Raw genomic sequence first — 24,794 nt, 5'->3', positions numbered from 1 at the left:
AGCAAACCATTATTACATCAGGTATATATTGGCTAGCGACCTCTACCAACCAAAAGAGCCTTACAACATCAACAATAGTTCATATTGCACTCCAATACAACCCACTTAAAATCTAAACTATGACCGACCATCATATTAGCAAATAAACATATTCCTAAGATTAATGCCCGAAAACAATAAGCTCAAAAGATAATATATACATACGAATAAGTGCGTACACCTTACCTATAGCGAATGACATTTGAATTAACCCATAGATCCATTTGAGTAACGCATCGAGGCTCATGAATGAGTGCTGTAAAGCTGATATTTGATGGAGTAAAAGAATCATGCCACATATTCGAACGATATTGCATAGGTGAGCGAGAACATACCTCTTTGCGGCTGGCCAATCAAGTGTAGATGCGGCTCTCATCCATTCGTTGCTGCACGTTCTCGATCCAAAGAGTCTTGGCCTTGTTGGTTCTTGCGAGTGCCTGTGTTGGGGAAGAAAACCCGCCTACTACACGGCTTACCGAGGCGGTGACTCCTACCCATAGGCCCCCAGATGATGCGGGAAGGCTGGCCCGCTTAGGCATCAGGGTAATGGTGGTGAACATGGCCAGGGAGCGCTCCAGAGCAAGAAATCCATTCTTTCAACCTTTTCACCTTGTATCTTTTACATCATTCTATTCGACAGTTTTGACAACCTACAATTTTTTAATGAAGTTAAACAACATCATCAATGTAATGAAAAATATGAAGTCTTGAGAGTTGGGATCGCTCCACCATAGTTTTATCTTGAGCACTCATGTCCCATCATCTAACATGCAACTCTACTTGTAGGCACCAGACTCAATTTAGGTAACCCGGCCGCATAGTTTAACCTGTGATCACAACAAATCGTCATTTGGTTTCTAAGCATGGTCTAGATAATAAAAAGATATTCTTGCATTGCTCGGCCTGAGATTGTTTATCACCGGTTCATCTCCAGCTTGGCCACTCTTTGCTGTGACGAGGTTGATGTCGTCCCTATACGCTACCGACAAGCCCGCATCGGCCACCACTGGCCCATATCTTCTTTGTTTGGGTTTTTAGATGAAACAAGAAAATAATCAAACAATTATGATTTAGTTAAAATACCTTTACAAACAAATAGAGTGTGAATTATGAAACTCATCCCTTCTTGAGATAGAAAACAAAGCCCGATTGTAGAGAAAAAATATCTCATTTCTTTACATCTTGTGTTACTTTGCTCGTTGTAAGCTACACACCTATTGTTTTGGCTGTGTCAGTATACCGCGAGGAACATTAACTGCCTAGGAAACTTCGTGTTTCTTTCTCTTTTACCTGAGACAAAAAATATCAATAGAATCAATCTATCTGTATACTACTTGTAGGTAATTTCCTACACCATGCTTTTGAAATCCTGAATGCTTGCAAGGTAGTCTATTTGTTTTAAGAGATGGGTAGCTAGGCAGGTGATCAATCTCTAGTTGTAAGGTAGTGTATTGGTTAGTAGAGATGGGTAGTTAGGCATGTGATCAATCTCTAATTTCCTACACCATTCTTTTGAAATCCCGAATGCTTGCAAGGTAGTCTATTTGTTTTCAGAGATGGGTAGCTAGGCAGGTGATCAATCTCTAATTGCCTATAACCTGGCCCGAGTAAAAAACAAGTTCGTGAAAACAAATTTTCCAAAGTGCTAACTATAGTTGACATGGAATAACAACCTTTAAATAAAAAAACATTGTAATTTAAGAGGATAAGCATGGCTTGAGCTAGTTTCTTTGTTAGAACAAATGTTCACAACATCATTATTTTAAGGGGCATGCTAATTTCCGCCCTTTACTTGAGTTTGATTTCACATGAAGGGTAGGTCCTTCAGGATTTAGATATTGTAGTTCTTCAACAAAATTTACAAGTAATCAAATTGAAACAAAATTTCTTCCCAGTCGATCGAGGGTTATCAATACTCCTCCTTTATCTTTTTCTTAGCAGTAACACTAATATTTTCCTTAGTAGTAACAACAGATATTCATCCCTACTAATCGAGGAGTACATCAACACGGATCCTCCTCCTCTATCTTTTCCTTAGCAGTAATAATACAAGCACTAAAAAAGCAAGCAATTACCTCATGGGAGAAAAGGAGAACGTCCTCTGAAGTAGTATTACAAAATTTCACTAAATTGCATAAAATCCACATAAGGCCTCGTTTGCTGGAAGGGGATTGATGGGTTTTTCAGAGGATTAACCCCGCGGGGCCCGAAAACCTCCCTAACCCCCGACAGCCCATTTGTTTCGCGGGTTTTGCACAGCCCAATCCCTTCCTTCCCCTTCTATCCACGTGTCTCCCAACCCTCAAGGGGACGCGCAGAGAACAAAGGGAATGCGTCGCCGCCACTGAGGAGGAGGCGCGCCACCGCCACCGAGTGGAGCGCCCCGTCGCCGGATCTTCACCGCCCCACCGCTGCCAGAGTGTTGACGTCCTTCTTTGCCGGTTCTCCCCGAGGTGATTCATCCCCTCTCCTCCACTTCTACATCCCCTCCCCTGCAAACCATAGGGCCGACTCTTCTTGCTCCTCGTCCATCACCCAACGGCCATAGCTCCGTTCTGCAGCAGTTCGCTACCTCCATGGCCATTCTTCTCCTCTCCTACCTGGCTTTGTTGTGGAGTTTAGCTTCGGCAGTTTGCTGCCTCCATGGTAACCCATGGCCAGATCACTGTCAGTCTCTTCTAATTGCAGAACACGACACTTAGCTTCAGTAGCATTCAAATATTAGTTGTAATTTAGGTGGCTATTTAGTTGTTTTTTATCAACATGCAGTGAATTGTATGGACACTCATCTTGGGGTGTCTGACAGCTAGCTTTGGTCTTTTCATGAAAAACAAATTTACCTTTCACCCATACACACACCATGATAGTATTGGGATCATTACTCGAGGGGTAGTATTCTCTAAAAGCTTGTGACATAGAACCAAAGAGTTATGTAGTGAGGTAACTACAAGATCCAACCACTTCCTCATGTTGTTTTCTAAATGATATCAAGCCATGACCTGGATATGCAGTTACCTGCACCTGCATGATGTACTGTAGCTATTACTTTCTCATGTTGTTTTCTAAATGATAACTATTATTTCTGCATTCAAAGAGATTACACATTGTTGCTATCTGCGTTCAATGTGATTTTCATGATTTGACTATGTTGATGTTACAATCAGCTAACATTTGTGCTTAGTTTCACTTCTTAATGTGTTGGTGTTGAATTCTGGAAAGACTCCTGAAAATTGCTAAATTTTTTAGGCTTTCTATGAGGGGTAAAAACTTTGTATGCCCTTGCAAAGTGTCAGGACCATTGTATGCCAATGGAAATGTCTGACAACCCTTCTATGGCACTGCGGCACTCCCGTTTCATTTTCTATCTAAAAGGATCAGAACTGACATAACACTTTCTTTTAGAAAGGATTAGAACTGCCCCCGTGCACCCTATTTCACTGTCCACATGTCATATGTTTTCTAATGTTTATTCAGTGAACAAAATTTAAACAAACTGAATCTTGTATTTGATGGCTTGTTGCTCCTCCTGGTTAATACAACCTTCTCATGATCTTGTGACATCCTCAAAACGTGTATGAGTATGTATGCTCTTAGTACAGTTAAACCTCTGTGTGCTACACAATTATTTTGTTAGTGTTGTTTCTATTGCATTTTTCACACTAATCATGGGTGATATGTTGGAGTTGAGATTTCCAGGCTTGTCTCACATATATTATCATGCAAGCACCCAAAGAACGGAGTCCAAGGAGCCACGTGAGCTTGTTGGCTATGATGTCACGAAGATACAATGTACACTGTTGATGGTGAACTTGTAGGCCATGGCGGCAGTGACCTGTTGTGGTCATGATAACATGTTGTTGTTCTTATGATAAATTATGATTGTTGGGATTTGGTGATTCCAAGTCATACTTGTCATGATAAATTATGTTGTTGTTGTGATGAGATATCATGTTGTTTTAAGGGGAGTTAGTTACATTGTAAAGATTGGATTTTTTTATATGTAATACACCATGTTATGTCAATATGACAAACCCTACCTACCAAATAGAAATTTTAAACAAAGAGGATTGTGGATGGAGGGGTTGTTGGGATTCAAAGGGTTTTGAGGGGATTGGGTGGAAGGAAGGGATTCACCCAATCCCCTGAAATCCTCCCTCCCCAAACCTCCTCAATCCACTTCTATCAAACAAAGCCTAAGGAGGAACAGCGCATTGTGTTTCTCTGGTTTCTCTGGATAGGGAAGATAGCAATACGAGGAGGACTGGCGACCGAGGCCCTGCTCATCGGTGTCGACCACTGCGCTCATTGGAGGTGACCACTACATCGGACCCCGCCGTTGGGATCCGCTCCATGGTCGACGTCGCCCTCTGTCATAGGGCACACGCAGACAGCTGATGGATGAGGGGAGGCGACGTTGACATGTTGAGGAGGAGGATGGAGATGGCATGAGGAGGAGGCCATCGCAACCTCGCCCCTGAGGCACTACATCGACCTGAGGTGAAGAGACCGATCGGGTGGCTCGCAAAGGAGGGTCGTCGGTGTCCCACGCATGACAACCACCATCAACCCACGCGACAACGACCTCGAACTGCATGAATCCGGCTCTGGCGACTTGATTTGGCAGTCATCGAGCAAGGGGGCAAGCCGGCGTGGTCCTCATCACCTGGGCGCTGACGTATGCCGATGGGAGACGGCCAAGCGGAGTATAGGAGGTTTCATGGCTATAGCATTGAAAAAATCTGCAAGGTTGGCTAATTACTTCGTTCCGGAAATATTATTGGCCGAGCTAGTGATTTCCTTCCTTCCTTAAAAATCGGCAGGGTTGGCGACTTCCTTACTTTGTAAAAAAATCGTTGGGGCTGGCAATTACCAACCTACATACTCCGTACCACTAGTAGAATGCCCGTGCGTTGCTACGGGCAAAAGCCGACACGTAATAATAAAAATATAAAAACATCGATCAGATTATTCTTTTAATTCAGAAACATGTGTTAAGCAAGGTGGCATCCGATTTCCATTATACAACGACAAATAAAGACTCTGTTTCACTTGTTTCCTTCTCGACAGTCTTTGTGTCTCCTTAACCAACCAAATCGTTCGCTAACTGAATATATGTCGTCCACGATTAAATAGTATTAGTATCACTCAACTTCACGCATCCATGTGTGTCACTATTATAAGGTACACAGAGCTTGACAATTCCTTAGACTTATAGTGCGCCTCTTATCATCAAATATAGCACAAGAAAATAGATCCAATTTTGTGAGATTGTTCTTTATCAATAGCATGGTGTTCCATTCTCCATAGCAATAATCAGCCTAAAAATAACACTGCAAATGGTTAAAGTTCTTGTCAAATATTAGGCCCAAGTTGTTAACCGCGGCCATTTTTCAACCAACAGCACATCTCCCTTGGTAAGTATATAGTGCACCAGGGCTTGTACTGCACCTGGATTTGGCTTGTACTTACAAATGTTTTCAAGAAAATCTGAGAAAAAGTCTACAGATGGGCACAACATGAACCGATAATATCACAAAGATCATGTACCTTTTGAATCTCAACTAATGTTAAGGTCCAAAAACAAAAATAGTATCGACGGTGGTAATGGGCAAAATTTAAAGCCCAACTAATGTTGTGTACTATCAGAGTTGAATTCGTCTATTTCTCCCGAACTATATTATGAATTAGACTTCAAATTTGTGACACGGGTGTTCCATCTTGCAGGTTGATTTTATGTTGGAACTACTTTATTTCAAAATTTAATTGGATTATAATATTTATAGTAGAACTGCTGTCACATTTGAATATTTTCATTCATGAAGATTTGATATGCTATTACTTTGATCCGTGTCTGCGAACCAATCCGTAGATAAATAGTGTGTGCATTTTGTGGGCCCACATTGGAGATGCCTTTAGGTCCTATCTTACCGATGCAGTGGTTGTTGTCCTGGCAGGAGGTGTTGAGCCGTAAGGCCTTCACAACGCCACAACTGTCCTTCCGCGTCTCCACCAAGTTCAGAGGCAGTGCAGCGGCAGCAGACCCATGCGTTGCCACAAAACAAAAAAGTTTACATGACATGTTTTAGCAAGTAATATTAAAGATATCAAACAAATATGAAAGCTGCTCCAATAATCACTCACCATGTTAATGTTAGTAGAAATAACAAATAACAATGTTGAGATGGACGATTTAACAAAGAAAAAGGACACCAATCACTTCTCACTATGTAATTCAAGAATAAGTGTGCCTTTTCAGGGTTTTGTTATGCTCTCATCAAGAATATCGTTGTCGAGTTTAAAGAGTTTGAATTCCATGTACAGTGCAACTCTATTAAAAGTGAAAGAACAAGCGGGCCTTTGCACAATTTCACACAGATTCATACATTTGATAATTACAATCTTATAACAATAAATGCAATTTACGTAGAAGCTACTTCCAAGGGCAGAGGGGTTTGAATATTCTTTTCCCAGCTTGCCTCTTGATTGAATACCCCTTGAGCTCCATTATCTTGTTCTTGTCCCTTGGAACTTGGGATAACTACTCTAATAAATCAGAGCTATTGCATGCACCTGCATGTATTGTTTTACAAGTGTTAGATTACTAACATATCACAAACATTCATTTTCATAAGATAAATTCTGAATTACCATCCAAATGGAATGAAATAGCAGTAACCAATTTTTGATCCCTATCTGACCGAATCACCCTTCGTGTTTTTAATGAAATCTTTATCATGAGAGTGCACCTAACAACATACTTCCCCTTTGCATTTTTGTAGGATGTAACAACAGATTTGTGTGCAACTGTGACGAAGTAACATGGATAAAAGGGAGTACTAAATGTCATATACCATTCAAAACTAAATGCATCGGCGACTTCTTTTTTACTGTTAAAGCCATTTCCTTTTCTTCCTTGTCCCAACTATAAATATTTCTCAGAGTGATATCTAAATGGATGAATTTACAATCATATTAAAATATCAAGAGCAAAAAAAACATATTTATTGAGAAACATTTCTATGACATATTCAACATGAAATTTATAATGTCTGACAGGTTGGGAACAAACGCAATGATGTCTGACAGATTGGGAAAACACAATGATGACTTACCACCAAATCTCATTTACATTTTATAACATGGTTGTCCTGTGTACCTGCAAAATCTCCCCCTTCCTTCCTCCCTCTCCCTCCCTCGATCTCTCCCCCCTCTCTCTTGATCTCAAGTGTGTTGCCTTCTCAAGAAGGCTCCAATTCTCTATTAGCCGTCTCATGAGCTGGTCGTCATTTTTGTTGTTGGTGGCAACGGCGGCGACGGAGGAACACCTGATTCTCCTTGCTAGCATGATGAAACTGACACATATGTGTTCACACGGAGATCAAATTAACAGACCGAAAGAAGATACACCTGATAGTCAGTTAAAAATCGGTGTAATTTATATTGTTGTGAAATACCAAGAAGTTTTTGTGCATTCAGATTTGGGAAAATTGGAGCTCTTAAAACACGGTTTGAAGCTGCTACAATCCAGCAAACATATAGATATAGCATTGAGGCCTAATCACTTCCTGTTCTAGACATCATTGTGGTGTCATATATTTTGCTGATACTCATCAGATATTAAAGAAACCTCCGAGGTAGCATTGACACTTTCCTAAAATAGCTTCCCAACTATAGTAGCTTAAATATATCAAAATTGACCTAGAAAGGGCAATGATGATCAAAAAAAATCGTACGCTACACTTAGGAACAGTAGCAACAATGTAGTATGAAAACAACAACAATAACAATTGGAATCAACTATCTTGATGTATCCAAGAGACGACATTCCAGAAAAAGGGCATACAAATTCTTAAAAACGAATAGTATACCATACTGGAGGACATGTATAGAACACCTAGTGATTTTTTTGTTCCTTGTTATAAATGGTCAACTGAGCAAATAACCTATAAGATGGGAGAACCAGATGACAACATAAGTTAGGGGAATCTTAGAAACAAAGACCCAAATTCAGTAAAAGTAGAGAAATTTTGAAGAGTTCATAAAACAATGATCTTGCAAGGGTGCTGAGAGCGACAAAATTAAGCCATATAGAAACTTTAGGCACCTCAACTTGACGTGTCCAGCACACGTAACCTGCCGCACACCGTCCCTGCTAAAAACGCCATGGAACCCTCCAGCTGCATCCCCAAAAGAGGCTTTGGAAACCCCAAGAGCCAGCTGCATGCACATGACATGGCAAACAATCAGGGATCAATTCGAGGAAAACAAGAACATATCGAATGTTTATTGCTATATTATTAGGCAAACAAAGTATGATGGCTACAAAATGATCTCGTGTGTACGCAGAATGACGTACGGGTTAAATAAACCACAAAACTGAATGAAACAAGTTGATGACCAAACGTCATATAAGCAGTCAATAAATAAAAAATTATAACATCCAATACACCAAAGCGAATCAGTCTCCCTTGTAAAAGAGAATAAGCAACATCAAATAAAAGACTAATGTTATCCTACAACTGTATTTGGAGGGTAACTTCACTACTAATTTTTTTTAGGTTTTAATTCCAAAAACACTGAATATTTAACAGCGGAGGGAGCCAACTTTAGTCAAGAATAGATGATTCATCAAGTCTATGAACTCCTGAGCTGGACTTGAATATAGAACTGTGAATACCAAAGTTCTCATTTATTTTAGCTTTTCACCATTCTTAGTACTAAGGCATCCATTTTTTGTTGGTTTGATGAAAGAGCAAGCTAATTAATATAGCTTCACAGTATTGCATGTCGTAAATCTGCTAGGCTTTTGCTTTTTAGGAAACATCTCCACAGATTTCCAATTTGCAATAATCAGCAACATCTTTAATGTGGTTAATTAGAGGGTAAACTACATATAATCGAAGTAAGTTAAGTGAATCCATGCATCAGTGAGTTGATTGGAGCAAGGAAGAATACCTGTTTTGTGACAATAGAGAAGAATCCATGTTTATGTAGCTTAATATGCTTTCTTCAGTACATCAGAGGACACTGAACGTGTCCCGAAGCGAACCCTGCAATACAAACCAGGGAAGAACAAAATAATCACTGTCGTGCTCTTTATCAAGCAAGATAAACTGGTCATCAAGTAAGTTATTTGCATGGACCACATACATTAGTCACATTTACATGGTGCCCAATGTCCTTGTACCATAGAAGTCCATCATGCCAATATGTAGCATGTCTGGCACGTCGGTTGGATGATGATCTACAAAACACTCATATCAAGTTCATCAATGTCACGAGCATTCCTCATCAGTTATCCCACCTGCAACCTCCTCCGAGCTCGCCGCATCTGTTATCCAAGAAAATTGTCGTCACAATGCACAAACAGAACACTTGTGTTTATCTTGGAAAGAAACAGAAAAATGTATAAGCATGTAAAACACAGGTATGGCTCATTAATATTACTCAACACTTACCACTTGCACTCGGTTTGGGGACACAATTTGGAAGTTAGTGTTTTTACTGTTCTGTCTTTTCTTCCACTTTCTCTAACATGTAACACTGGAATACCAATTCAACATAGTTGCTATGTCTACGACTGAAACGTTCTTCGAAATCTCCTTCTTTATAAGTAAGCTGGGCGAGAAAACCACATATAGTAATTTGTTTTCGAATTTCTTCTGAACTTTTAAAACAAACACTGAGTTTGGGAAGCAATAAAACTGAAGAAATGATTATTTACTGGGTTTTAATAGTTCAGAGATTTTTAGCAAGCATGAAAAGACCCTAAACCAGTAAAACAACTTCCCAATAGATAGATGTATCAGTCCTTAATAATATCGTCAGCATGCCAGCTGAGTTAGAACCGCATATAACTCGGTAAGAAATCACTACCATCAGCATTTTAAGCAGCACTTTTATCACCAGAACATCACCCAAGTTCTTCCATGCTCATACCAATGCAAAAAGGGTGCCCGCAATGGCAGAACTTGGCTAGCATTCACATATCAACGACAAGTGATGTGGTTGACACAGAGAAATACAGTAACCCGCACCAAAATTTGCCAATAAAAACATTTGACAGAGACTTAGAGACGTATATTGGTTTTCCCCCTCCCTCCACTATGCTCTCTTGATTCACAATTCATCTAACAGCAACATGGGGTACCCCCAATCTGAAGACACAGCTGAGGAAGCCAAACAAGCATATGCTCATTAAGTAATATTTCATTGGTTAAGAATAGAACTGAAGACAAGAAAAGTACATTTCAGGAAAAAAAATCAGATAATGAAGCCTGCAACTCTACTACAGCATATGAGCTCAAAGTTCAGTAGCCATGCAATCCCTAGTCGAAAAATAATGTGTGTTCCTAAACTTGCATGTCGTAGTTTAATCCAGCACCAACTAAAACTTACATGAGGTGACCGCTGGCTGTTGTAGTCATCTGGCGAGGAACAGGAGGCGGGATCACGAGGAAGAGGAACACATCAAGGGAGAGGTGGTGATGGCGTAGAAGGACGATTGCACGTGATAGAGGAGGCAGAGGTCGGGCCACACCCACAGCCACGCCGCGGCGCCATCGCCTGCAAACATCACCAGCCCATTAAATCGGCACAGGTCTGCCCGCCGCCGATCTCATTTTGCACGGCCTTGGATCCACCCCGCACACACATGGAGGCACCGCGTCCTATTGATGGATGCGTTGGCACGGCGCTCGCTCCGTGCGCGACCCGACTTGTGCAGGGCGCTGCACGTCCCAGCTCTGTTCCCACGCCTTCAGGTCGCCGTCGCATGTTCCCACACCTTCAGGTCGCCGTCGCATGAAGGCACTTCCTAGGCCTCGGCTTGTTACTGGGCTACTGTATGACTGCTACATACAGTTACTTTTAGGTGGACATCAGAATTTTAACATTGATGATTTGGTCCATGTGAGTAAAAAAATAGTCTGTATGACGTACCTCAAGCCTGTATCACGTTCGGACCTCCATGGACGACCTCGAGGGATGGCGGCCCGCCGGTGCGGCTGCGGATCTGGGCGCTGCCTCCCCTTGCCGCCGGATCCCTTCCATTACCTTCCCTCCCTTGGGAGAGGGAGAGAAGGTGAGGGGGAGGAGGAGGCCGCCGGCGGTGTCGCCATGGCTGGGCAGGGCTCCTCGCGCCTGCCTGCTAGGTTGTCGTGGCATCGGGTGGGCTAGGGTTTCGCCCGAGCTGCTGGAGAGACGGGTTGACGGAGAGGGCGGGGTAGAGGGAGGTCGCCGGCGTGGATGGGGGAGAGGAGGCCGCCGGCGAGGCATGTCGCCGGGGAAGATGGGATCGGCGGCGGCGGCGGCGGCGTTCAATCCCGGAAACAGATCGAGAGAGGAGTCGAGGGGGCCTCGTTACTCTAACGAGGGATCGATCCTAGGGTTTTTTTTGGCACCGGTTTATTTCGCTGGAGGATACCGAGTAAGAAGAGGTGGGAGGACGACGAAAATAAAACGGAGGTGGGAGGATGACGAAAATAAACCAGCGAAAATAAACCGCACGGACTATTCACCAACTGCTTTATAATCGTCGTATAACGCCCGTGCGTTGCCACGGGCTCTTTAAAATTTATAATCAGTATCTTTCATTTATCATCCCCTCATATTGGGTGATTATGGGGTGCTCTAATTAGAAACACAACAATCAAATATTAGGAAATTTCACCGAACGAACAACAACGAATAATACGATATCTATCAAACAAATAAAATGAGCTCATATTTTTGGTCCATCATGCACTTCTGTTGAAAAGTGCCTATTCCTTTTAGAATCAACCCACTGTTTGCTCGCACGCAAAAAAATACATCTCTAAAGTGGGGAATCGATCGGTGCCAAAAAGAACTCAAACTCCTATCCAATCTCGACTTCGTGCTCTTCCACTTCCATTGATAAAGATGGGACGTCAAGGGTTTCATCATGATGACCTCGAGCAGCCGCCGACATCCCTCCCCACATCTACCCTACCCCCTGCTGCCGCTTGCACTGTCCTTGCTCCTCGAGGGAGCTAGGGACACAATGTTCTCTAGGATGGGCATGACCAGATCCACGAGGAGGCCACATTCTTTCATGGAAACCCAACCAAGCACACCACCCTCTGCAACCATCCAATCCCGGCCTAACAAAGTCAAGACCCGCCATCGATCCACAAATCAGGCTCGCCGCATCCAGGTTCACTACAAGTCTGCGACGAGTCTGTAGTCGACATCTTGACTTTGGCTATCCCCACGGAAGAATCATCGGATCCTGCTTACTTTTACCATCACTTCATCTCTTCCCAAGGCAGCGACACCACCCAGCCAATCACCACCACCGCTTGCGGCTTGCCTACATAAAATCATGAGAAATCCCCACGGCGGTGCTGTAAGATCACCTTGGCGACCTCGACAGTGACCGACTGGTCTAAGATCTAAGCTAGCCGCTCTTTGTAGAAACCAATAGAAGTAGGCATGTGACTCAGATTTGTTCTTTGGTGTGCATGCGTTTCTTGCTGCCCACCAGCTCTTGTCTACAACTCGCCTATCTCTGTACCAGCTCTTGGTCTACAACTCGCCTATCTCCATGCTCGAGACGACCAAGCTCGATGCGCAAGCCGCATACGTCTGCTAGAGCTATATCCAGGCCCTATGATTTTTGGATCACTGGCACTATGGGTGCCAGGACCGGAGTCGCCCTCATCCACCAAGTGGATCAAGGAAGCCCACCACCTAGACTCTACATCGCAACATTTTGTGTTTTCCTATAAAAAGTAAAGAACCTTCTCTAATAAACGTAAATATAACCTTTTGGTTTTATAGTCTCAACTTTCCTACACTCCAGAAGGATTTCTTGGTTTTATTTAATGACCTTTTTGAATGTCATTCACTTAGAAAGGTAGTGATACAATCTGTGATATTAAGGCAAATTATTAGTCATATTAAAGTGCAAAAGGCCCTATAGGAGTCAAAGCATGACTTTTATGGTTATACTGTAATTTGCAAGATCTGAGATTTATGCAAGTGTATAATTAGAGAAGAGCCAATTAAATAGATTTTCACATTCAGAATAGTACGATTAGCAGTAGCACTTCAATTTTTTCATGTTTGATCAGCTTGCTAGGTGGTTATCACTAAGCATGTTGGAACGATGAGCATAACCTAACTTAGTTCAGTACGTGTTGCTGCAAATTAGTTCAGTACGTACGAAGCTGTTGCTAATTTCAATGCCTGGCTGTTGCAAGTTTCTAATGAAAAAGTACTTCAGGTCAAAGGTCAGGGAATATACACTTTTGTTATCATGGTTGTTTCCTTATAGTGAACAACTTTGATCACCACTTCAGCAGCTACTATCTATAAGAAGACATTAGCTAAGTAGATATAGGCAAAGAAAGCATGTAGGCAAAACCAGAATTAAAAACATCCTTCTCAATGGAGCTCATGCAGTTCGGAAGACCCTAATCATCAATGAGGGACCCCTCCGATGGTAGCATGGCGTGACAATTGCCGTCAATGACGACACCCAAAGTACCTTGCATAATCCATCGATCCAGTTCGGAACAATCAAGCACATACCTTGCAAAGTGATGTGGATCTAAAGCAGAGGTGGGAAGGTAAAGGCTCAGGTGAGGTGGAATGAGACGTTGATATAGACGTGCACGCATGAGAATAAGGCGGTGCCCAGGATGGATCTCCATCGGAGGAGGCCGGATCCGCTGGGGAGGAGGTCGCTGTAGTACCTGCCATCTGTGCGATGGATCATGGGGCTGGCAGGCAGGGGGAGGGGATAGGAGGGAGCGGGTGGGCTAGAGCGCAGATGGTGGGTGCCCCCGACGACGGCTGGGAAGGATGGTGGAGGAGGTGGATGAGGATGGCGGTGGCGGCGTCTGCGGTTGCGCCTCGTCCGCAGCCGTGCTGGTGGTGGTCGATGCGAGAGCCGGATGGCGTCGGCCAGAATCAGGCAGGGGCGACAAAGATTTAGAGGAGAGAGAGAATGGAGGCGATGAGCGATGGGAGGAAGGGCCACCGGCGATTGGGGTGGCCTCAGATCCGCCCTCCGTGGCCGCCTATTTCATGGGACGAACACCCGTGCTCATCGTCGGGCTCGCCTTCGGCCGCTGCCTCGCCGACATTCACGACGTAGAGCCCCTTCCTCTGATCCCATTTGCCAGGGAGGCAGCGCCATCCTTCATCATAGACAACGAGTCCACACTGAGATCCCAACCAGATCGTGATTGCGCCTTCCCAAACTGCAGCGGCACATCCCACTCCATCAACGACCAACCTATATGAGGCGGAGGGTCAGTGTAGGACGCGAGCGCCGTCACCATGGACGTGGGGGACGCCGTAGGTGGGAAGGAGGCGGCGACGGCGTCTGTGTCAGGAAGATCGCACGACGGTGGCGGCTTTACTCGAGGGGATCGAGAGGAGCTGCGTTTGGTGCCGGGTAGGTTCTTTGGTGCGTGCGTGGGGCTGGAGATTGTGATAGGTGATCAGGTGAGGGCGTGCCATACCTGGATCGATAGCCTTACCATACCTGGTGGTAATTTAAATTTATTACCATATTCGATATTTCCCGAGTTATGGCCTTACCATACCTGGATTGATAGCCTTTGGGGTAATTTACATTTATTACCATATAATTACCATATTTAAAATTTCCTGAGTTATGACCTTACCATACCTGGATTGATTTATTACTATACGTGGATTAATTATGATTTATTACTATATGATTTATTACTATACGTGGATAGCCTTACCATACCTGGTGGTAATTTAAATTTATTACCATATTCGATATTTTCCGAGTTATGGCCTTACCATACCTGGATCGATAGCCTTTGGGGTAATTTAAATTTATTACCATATTCGATATTTCCCAATTTATGACCTTACCATACCTGGATTGATAGCCTTTAGGGTAATTTAAATTTATTACCATATTCAAAATTTCCTGAGTTGTGACCTTACCATACCTGGATTGATTTATTACTATACATGGATTAATTATGATTTATTACTATATGATTTATTACTATACGTGGATAGCCTTAATGCCGCTCATGATATGACCATTTGCACGTTTGACTTGACCGTTTGTTTGGGGGTGATAGACAGAGGCGTAATGGAGCTTAATGCCCATGTTTCCGCACCAAATTTTCACCTCATCAGCTGTGAAATTAGAGCCATTGTCAGTGATGATGCTGTCGGGGACACCGTAACGGTGCACAACCCTTGATATGAAGTCTATCACTGGTCCGGATTCGGCCGTTTTAACTGGTTTGGCTTCTATCCATTTGGTGAACTTGTCCACCATGACAAATAAGTTTTTTTTTCTTATGGCTTCCCCCTTTAAGAGGTCCGACCATATCCAGCCCCCAGACCACGAAGAGCCAAGTTATGGGTATTGTTTGGAGAGCGGTAGGGGGCACATGGCTCTGATTGGCGAAGAGTTGGCAACCGACGCAATGTTGGACAAGGTCCTGTGCATCTGCCCGGGCTGTCAGCCAGTAAAATCCTGTACGGAAGGCCTTGCTTACAAGTGCCCAAGCTGCGGCATGGTACCGCCGAGTCCGGCATAGATTTCGGCCAAGAGCTGCTGCCCTTCCTCTTCGGAGATGCATCTTTGGAGCCCTCCGGTGGCGCTTTTCTTATAGAGCTCTCCCTCATGGACTGTAGGCTTTGGAACGTCGCACAATACAACGTGCCTCATTTTGGTCCTCTGGGAGCTCTTGCCTATTTAGGTAGGCTAAGAAGGGCTCGGTCCACGGGGTGATGACAGCCATGATTTCGTGGGCCGAAGGTGTTATTTTGGTGGCAGAGCCTCCGATTACGTCAGATGGTTCGGAATCTGGGGTTATATTCGGAGCCAGACTGGTATTGCCGGTCTCCCCTTCCCATACCACGGACGGCTTGAATAGCCTTTCCAAGAAGATATTAGGTGGGACGGGGTCGCGTTTAGCGTCGATGCGGGCGAGGATATCCGCCGCTTGATTGTTTTCTCGGACCATATGGTGGAATTCAAGCCCCTTGAACCAAGCTGACATTTTGAGGACGGCATTCACGAGGTTCGAGTCCCCGCGCACTTCTAGGCATTGGATGCCCATGGAGACTGCCATCTGAAGACCATGCAACAGAGCCTCATATTCGTCTGCATTGTTGGAGTCTGTGTATAATATTTGGAGTACGTATTGGACCGTGTCTCCGGTGGGGGATGTCAGGACAACACCCGCTCCCAATCCGGCCAGCATTTTAGAGCCGTGAAAGTGCATGAACCAATTGGAGTATCCGCCGTACTCTTTAGGGAGTTCGGCTTCTATCCATTCGACGACAAAGTCAGCCAGTACTTGCGACTTAATGGCTCGCCGTGGTTTGTATGTTATGTCGAACGGAAGGAGCTCGATAGCCCATTTAGCAATCCGGCCCATGGCATCGCGGTTATTTATTATGTCATTGAGTGGTACTTCGGAGGTCACTGTAATCGAACACTCTTGAAAGTAGTGTCATAGCTTCCGGGATGCCATGAAGACCGTGTATGCTATCTTTTGATAGTGTGGGTACCAGGATTTGCATGGAGTGAGGACAGTGGACACGTAATATACCAGCTTTTGGAGCATGAACTTGTGTCTGTTCGGTTCTCCTTTGACGACGAGCACTGCGCTTACCACCTGGTGTGTTGCAGCTATGTATAATAGCATAGGTTCGCCAGTAGTTGGCGCAGTCAGGATTGGATTACTGGCCAAGAGGGCCTTTATTTCTTCTAGTCCGGCCGTGGCCGCATCCGTCCACTCTAAGTGTTCGGTGCGTTGAAGAAGGCGATAAAGAGGTAGTGCCTTTTCTCCCAATCAGGAGATAAAGCGGCTTAGGGCAGCCACACATCCAGTTATTTTCTAGATCTGCTTGAGGTCTGTTGGGGTAGCCAAATGTGACAGAGCTCGAATTTTTGCCGGATTTGCTTCAATTCCTCTATTGGAAATGATGAAGCCGAGAAATTTCCCGGAAGGTACGCCGAAGACACATTTTCCGGGTTGAGCTTGATGTCATATGTTCAAAGGTTGTCGAACGTGAGCCTCAAGTCATCCATTAAAGTTTTGATGTGTCTTGTTTTGATGACCACGTCGTCCACGGATGCCTCCACTGTTTGGCCGATTTGTTTCTCTAGGCATGTCTGAATCATGCGTTGATAGGTTGCTCCGGCATTCTTGAGCCCAAAGGGCATGGTATTGAAGCAGAAGGGGCCGTATGGCGTGATGAAGGGCGTTGTTGCTTGGTCGGACTCCGCCATCTTGATCTGATGGTATCCGGAGTATACGTCGAGGAAACACAATGAGTCGTGTCCTGCGGTGACATCAATGATTTGATCAATGCGGTGGAGGGGGAAGGGATCCTTATTAATTAGGGCAAGCCTTATTGAGGTCTTTTAAATCGACACATAGGCGCCAGGATTTGTCCTTCTTTGGTACCATTACCAGGTTTGCTAGCCAATCCGGATGTTTTATTTCTATGATGAATCTGGCCTCGAGTAGCTTGGCTAGCTCTTCTCCCATGTCTTGCCGCTTAGGCTCTGAGAAGCGCCTAAGAGACTGCTTGACTGACTTGTATCCTTTCAATATATTTAGGCTGTGTTCGGCCAGCCGCGTGGGATGCGCGACATGTCTGAAGGATGCCAGGCGAAGATATCCCAATTCTCACGCGGGAAATCTCGCAGTGCGGCGTCTATTGTGGGGTTCAACTGTGTCCCAATGGAAGCTGTCTTTGTAGGGTCCGTTGGGTGGACCTGGAATTTGACTATCTCGTCTGCAGGCTTAAAAAAGGTGGACTTGGGTCGCTTGTCGAGTATCACGTCATCTCTGTCCACTATGGCGCGCAGCGTTGTTAGTTCTTCGGCCGCGAGGGCTTCGGATAATGCCTCCAGGGCCAGTGCGGCAGTTTTTTTTCGGCGCGGAGTGCGACGTCCTGATCACTGGCTAGAGTGATGATTCCATTGGGCCCGGGCATTTTGAGCTTCATGTACCCGTAATGGGGGTATAGCTTGAAATCTCGTGAATGTGTCTTGCCCTAAGAGGGCGTAGAATCCGCTGCTGAACGGGGCCACTTGGAATGTGATTTCTTTGGACATGTAATTCTCGGGCGTACCGAATACCACATCCAGTGTGATTTTTCCCGCACATCATGCATCCCGGCTAGGGATGATTCCCCTGAAGGTCGTGCTGCTCAATGCGGCTCTTGTCGATTTCCATCTTGTCGAGGGTTTCCTCATAGATGAGGTTTAATCCATTTCCACCGTCCATGAGCACTTTAATGAGATGGAAGCCGTCCACAATTGGGCTAAGGACCAAAGCGGCTGGTGCCCGGACTGTTCAGAATTGAGGTTTGTCATTGGCATTGAAAGTTATAGCCATGTCGTTCCACGGATTTATTGTTGCCACGTGGCAAACTTCGGCGAGACTGTGGAGAGATCGCTTGCGCCTATTATTTTAGGCGAAAGTCTCGAAGACTGTCAGTACCACATTGTTATTCTCGGCGGGATGTTACTCTGTTGTATGGTTGATGAGGAGATCCTCGCCGCTCTTCGCTACCTGCCGAAGTATCCAACATGCTCTAAGGCTATGTGTTGGCGTGGTATCCGGTGTGCTGTGAATTTTGCATGGCCCATTGAGCCATTCTTCCAATACGGTTCCACGCCCTGCAGTGGGCCTTGATTTTTTGGTAATTGAATCGGGTGACTTGCTAGAGTTTACCCTTTTAGTTCGGACGAAGGGTTTAGTGAGAGCCGGATTATCCCAGAAGTTTGTTTGGGCTTTCCAGGCGCTTTCCATCGCGCAGTACTTCTGTACTATGGCTGCTAAGTTAGCAAAGTGTACCATGTCACAGCAAATTATAGAATTGAGGATACCTCAGATGGCTTAATATGGTGGTAATTTAAATTTATTACCATATTCGATATTTCCCGAGTTATGGCCTTACCATACCTGGATTGATAGCCTTTGGGGTAATTTACATTTATTACCATATAATTACCATATTCAAATTTCCTGAGTTATGACCTTACCATACCTGGATTGATTTATTACTATACGTGGATTAATTATGATTGATTACCATAAATACGTTGGGTATTGCCGGTCAGACGAGAAAAGAGAAAAACCGGTGGGAGGGGCTGATGGGAGGTGGGACGAAGAAAAACCGGTTGAAAATAAACCGGTTGAAAATAAACCGGTTGAAAGTGGGGGGACTATTCAACCAATTCGTCCATTAGGAGTAGAGATGGACGAATTGGTTGAATAGTCCCCCCCACTTTCAACCGGTTTATTTTCAACTGGTTTTTCTTCGTCCCACCTCCCACCAGCCCCTCCCACCGGTTTTTCTCTTTTCTCGTCTGACCGGCAATACCCAACGTATTTATGGTAATTTATGGTAATCAATCATAATTAATCCACGTATAGTAATAAATCAATCTAGGTATGGTAAGGTCATAACTCAGGAAATTTTGAATATGGTAATTATATGGTAATAAATTTAAATTACCCCAAAGGCTATCAATCCAGGCCGTATGGTAAGGCCATAACTCGGGAAATATCGAATATGGTAATAAATCAGCGATCGAGTAATTAAACCGTGCAGTAATTAGTACTCCCTCCGTATATGGAAGGAACCGCCGGAGTATTCCATAGATTAGCCACAGGATTTTGGCAATCTCGCTGTGGCATCTCGGATTTCGGAAATCACGCGCCCGCAGACGCCACCGTGCCCCCCCCCTGCAACCACCGCCGGAGTCGGAGGCGAACGCGATCGCAATCGCGACGTGTATATATATACAAGGACGTACTACGTGCACAAGTGCCTGCAAGCAAACCCCAGTGCTCCTGATCACCATGCATTTCTTCCAGGTCGTCATGGCGTGGATGTTCCCGTGCGCCGTGTGGGCGGCGATGGCGCCGGCCGTGGCGACAGCAGCAACCACGGACGGCGCTTCGAGCATTGAGCAGGCCAGCTCCTCGTCGCCGGCGTTCGGCCCTGGCGACGCTAAGGTGGCCTCCGACCCGGGCTCCTCCCCGGCGTCGAGGTCGTCCACCTCCTCCTCCTTGCTCGGCGCCTGAAGCAGCTCGTCGAACAGCGCGCGCTCACCGGTGAGGGAGGGCGGTGACACGACCGCACGGAAGGGCCACGCGCTAAGGCGGTGCCTGCGCAGGTTCGCCAGAAATCTGCAGCGCGCCGGTGCTGCGGACGAGCGGCCAGACGGGCGCGGGAGACGGAAGGGCCGGGCGACGAAACCGGACGGGAGGGTCGCCGCCGGCGAGGACGGCACCGCCCGGGCGAGGGAGGAGGCCGTCGCGAGCGCGATCGCCTACTACAAGGAGTCGAGCCGGCAGCGCTGCAGGCCGCCGTTGGCTCCCTCGCCCAGCTTGGACGGCTGGCTCCTCGTTCGTTCGAAGGAGGAGATCGGCACCAGTGCCATGAGCGCCGTCTCGCCCTGCGAATGCGAGGCGCAGGGCACCTCGAGCGCCGCCGCCCCCACCATGGCCACGCGGCCTGCGACGGTACGTGTTGTCAACCGATCCGTCGGTCGATCTGCTCTGCTGCACCCGTGCATGTCTAAACCGTCGTTAATCTCCTTCGTGCAGTAGAATGCGGCGGCGGCAGGCCGTCGACGGTGGAAACTCGGCGAGGTCCAGCCGGGGAGATGGAAAAGGGTGACGCTGTCGACGGGCTTGACGGGGACGTCCTTAGGATAACGAGTTACTTCGCCGCCAAATATGTGCGCGCGGTGCGCCATTGAAGAATAGCTCGGGGTCCGTCTCACATGAGGCGAAGCAAACAATTTTTCGTAATCTAGAGGACCTTGTCTTACGTACCTTCGATCTTGTATGATCTGTCCATATCAGTGTGCGAGTAGTAGTAATATGATTGTAGTAAGATCTGCCCATATCAATTGTCGATCTTATTCTTATATGATATGATGGCTTGCAGCGTTCCTAAGATCTAACGAGAATCTCCTGGAGTTAACGACACAATCGTTCGATTGTTTCTGAATCAGACTGCAATTTTGAGCTTAATTGGCAAAGGAGTTAAGATATAGACAATCCTATTTATTCGAACTAGCTTTGCTGAATCGAAAGAAAAGAGACAACTTGGATTCAATCAAAAGAAATTAGAAGATTTTAGTACTGGCATGTATTCACCTCAATCAAAAGAAACTAGGTCACCACTATATGCTCTATTTGTACTCTACACATGAGGAATATATTCACCTTTAACTTCTTTTTTTGTGGAAATAAGACTTTCATTCATCAACCACGGTCATTACACTCCAGATTTTACATAGAGCGTGAATTCCATCCGGTGCATGCCCATGCACGTTGAATTATCAAATGAGTATAAAGTTGGTCTTTTTTTTAACTACTACACTCCAGATTCTCGAGCATGGAGATAGGCGAGTTGTAGACCAAGAGCTGGTACAGATATAGGCGAGTTGTAGACAAGAGCTGGTGGGCAGCAAGAAACGCATGCACACCAAAGAACAAATCTGAGTCACATGCCTACTTCTATTGGTTTCTACAAAGAGCGGCTAGCTTAGATCTTAGACCAGTCGGTCACTGTCGAGGTCGCCAAGGTGATCTTACAGCACCGCCATGGGGATTTCTCATATGATTTTATGTAGGCAAGCCGCAAGCGGTGGTGGTGATTGGCTGGGTGATGTCGCTGCCTTGGGAAGAGACGAAGTGATGGTAAAAGTAAGCAGGATCCGATGATTCTTCCGTGGGGATAGCCAAAGTCAAGATGTCGACTACAGACTCGTCACAGACTTGCAGTGAACCTGGATGCGGCGAGCCTGATTTGTGGATCGATGGCGGGTCTTGACTTTGTTAGGCTGGGATTGGATGGTTGCGAAGGGTGGTGTGCTTGGTTGGGTTCCCATGGAAGAATGTGGCCTCCTCGTGGATCTGGTCATGCCCATCCTAGAGAACATTGTGTCCCTAGCTCCCTCGAGGAGCAAGGACAGTGCAAGCGGCAGCAGGGGGTAGGGGTAGATGTGGGGAGGGATGTCGGCGGCTGCTCGAGGTCATCATGATGAAACCCTTGACGTCCCATCTTTATCAATGGAAGTGGAAGAGCACGAAGTCGAGATTGGATAGGAGTTTGAGTTCTTTTTGGCACCGATCGGTTCCCCACTTTAGAGATGTATTTTTTTTGCGTGCGAGCAAACAGTGGGTTGATTCTAAAAGGGATAGGCACTTTTCAACAGAAGTGCATGACGGACCAAAAATATGACCTCATTTTATTCGTTTGATAGATATCGTATTATTCATTGTTGTTCGTTCGGTGAAATTTCCTAATATTTGATTGTTGTGTTTCTAATTAGAGCACCCCATAATCACCCAATATGAGGGGATAATAAATGAAAGATACTGATTATAAATTTTGAAGAGCCCATGGCAACGCATGGGCGTTATACTAGTTAGGAGTAGAGATTACAAATTAAGTAGGTACATAAATGTTTTGATAATGAGATTTCTTTGCTATGATTTACACATTAATTTTCTAAAAATTGGTTATTTGTTTCCTTATTAATGTGATTGAGCGATTTAAGGTAAGGTTAATTAATTTAGATTTGATTTTAGAAATTGATCGTGATTAATTCTTTCACATAAAGGCATCACTAAAAAACTTGCGCCAGCATGGAAAGTTCTAATCCGTTCAATTTTTTTTCGTTGCATGAGGTGGTGACGCGAAAATAAACTGATGGGGTGGTGGGAGGGGAGACAGAAAAAAAACAGATAGAAAAAACCAGACGAAAATGGGAGATGAAAAAAACCGTGGAAGCCATGCTACCAAATGAGACATTAGGCGTAGAGATTTGATGATGTAAACCTTCTACTCCAACAAATGCTGAATATTTGTTGATGTAAACCTTCTACTCCAACAAATAATTTTGTCGAACATATTGTGTGTGAGGTGGAAGAAACCGACCGATGGCGGGTCGGAGCGTTGATGGGCAACACAAAGCTCGTCTGGGGTGGGCGGTGGTTGCTTTGACATTTGTGCAACTGCCGGAGGACCCCACTCACGGCGATGCAACTGCCGAGAAACTGCCGCTCGGCAGGTTGCGGTGGTCGCATGGCTGCCCTACTAGCTCTGACGGCGGGCGCCGGCTACCAGGGAAGGCAGCCGTGAGCCGCTATGTCCATTACGGCCATCGGAGCTCCGGAAAACCTCCATATCGACCGCGTGGTCATTGGCGGGGAGGAATCAAATCGGCGGGTTGTCGGTGGCTAGGGCGGCGCGGCTTGCGGCGGGGATAGGCCACGGGGTCGCGGGTGGCCGGACGGACGGCGATGTCGTTTCTGGGCGCAAATTGCTGACGAAGGAGACGGGCGGTCGTCGGCGGGGCGGACTCAAATCGATGGGTCATCGATGACTAGAGCGGCGCTGCTGGCGGCGGGGATAGGCAGCGGGGTTGCGGCGGGGTCGGGGATGGACGGACGGGCGGTGGTGACATCATTTCCATGCAGAAATCGCTGGCGGCGAAGGCAGGCGGGGGCGGGCGAGCGGAAACGAAATGAACTAGTGTTGGGTGTTTGGTGCACGACTGGACTTTTACATCACTTGAGAGGAGGTAATGTAATTTTTTTTCATCATCTATTGGAGCAGTGTTTTTGGGCCTTGAAGATGTATAATTAATTATTTTTGCATCTACATCCTCTATCGGAGATGCTCCAAGTAATAGCAACAATGGGAGATTCGTTTTAGTTTTGACATTTTTGACATGTCTTGGGAAAAATGTAAACAATTTTTTTTAAAAAATAGAATAATATTTGAAAATGTTATAAACTTTAAAAATTCGAACAAAAACTTTAAAACACGTACATTTTTTGAAAAGGTGAACTAAAATTGTAAAAGATAAATTTTTTAATATACGCTGATTTAAAAAAATATATAGATTGAACCTTTTTGTAATATACGTTGAACTATTTTAAATACACATTGAACATTTTTGTGATATATTCTAAACAAGATTTAAATACGCATTGAACATTTTGTGATATATGTTGAATTTTTTTAATATCACATTGAATATTTTTAGAAAAATATTAATCATCAGAAGAAGAATTAGGCAAAAAATTAGGATATATTCTGAGAAAAAAAATGAAACTTCCATTGAATAGAAGCAAATGAAACGCTTTCATAAAATTCTCGTAGAATCGAGAATGAAGTTTCGATTTTGTACATGCCAGATCATGAATTAGTAACTGTATGCAATCTCCGAAAAGTCCCAATTGTTAGGGCTTTTGAAAAGGGATATTTACGGAATCCCCATGTATAGGATTAAATCTTATTCCATGCTATTTTTGTAAGATTCTTCTTTCTTATCCTAAGCATGCCCTCCATTTTATTAATATAAAGTGAACATTTCCTTAAATATACAATGAACATTTAGTATGTATAAACAAGCCACGAACATTGTGTAATACACGTGAAGAAAGAAAGATAAATAAAAAAGGAAAAAACAAAAATAAAAGAATAGAAAAGAAATAGAAACAGAAACAGAAAAAAAGAGGAAAAGAGAAGAAGAAGCCGAGCGACCGTGGGCGGGCCCAAACAGGGGCGTCGGGAGGCGAGTTTCAGTGAAGCCTCATCGTTTTGACGCTTGCAGGCGTTAAATAGGATCTGCCCTGTTTTGGTGACTTCTGTCATAGTGCATTTTTTGTTTTTTTAGGATACTGCTTTTTTGGGTACAGTTCATTGTCAAACCTCTACATCTTGGGCTCAGA

General features: G+C 44.9%; 1 long non-coding RNA gene across 9 annotated transcripts; it reads right to left on the bottom strand.

Moving 5' to 3' along the window:
• Window positions 1–6,270: 6,270 nt before the first annotated feature.
• LOC119308866 lies at window positions 6,271–11,430 on the bottom strand. Of its 9 annotated transcripts, none has more exons than XR_005150331.1 (7): window positions 10,981–11,430; window positions 10,438–10,889; window positions 9,190–9,370; window positions 8,995–9,089; window positions 7,908–8,256; window positions 7,152–7,446; window positions 6,271–6,609 (listed from the first exon to the last, which is right to left on the bottom strand). It is a non-coding gene; the product is annotated as an uncharacterized LOC119308866 (long non-coding RNA). The 9 variants fall into 9 exon arrangements; XR_005150332.1 differs by having other exon boundaries at window positions 7,152–7,391; XR_005150327.1 differs by having other exon boundaries at window positions 7,152–7,982; window positions 8,144–8,256.
• Window positions 11,431–24,794: the final 13,364 nt, after the last annotated feature.

The sequence above is a fragment of the Triticum dicoccoides genome, chromosome 5B (assembly GCF_002162155.2).
Source record: "Triticum dicoccoides isolate Atlit2015 ecotype Zavitan chromosome 5B, WEW_v2.0, whole genome shotgun sequence".
Taxonomy (NCBI): Eukaryota; Viridiplantae; Streptophyta; class Magnoliopsida; order Poales; family Poaceae; genus Triticum; species Triticum dicoccoides.
This window is presented reverse-complemented; position numbering and strand designations above follow the sequence as displayed.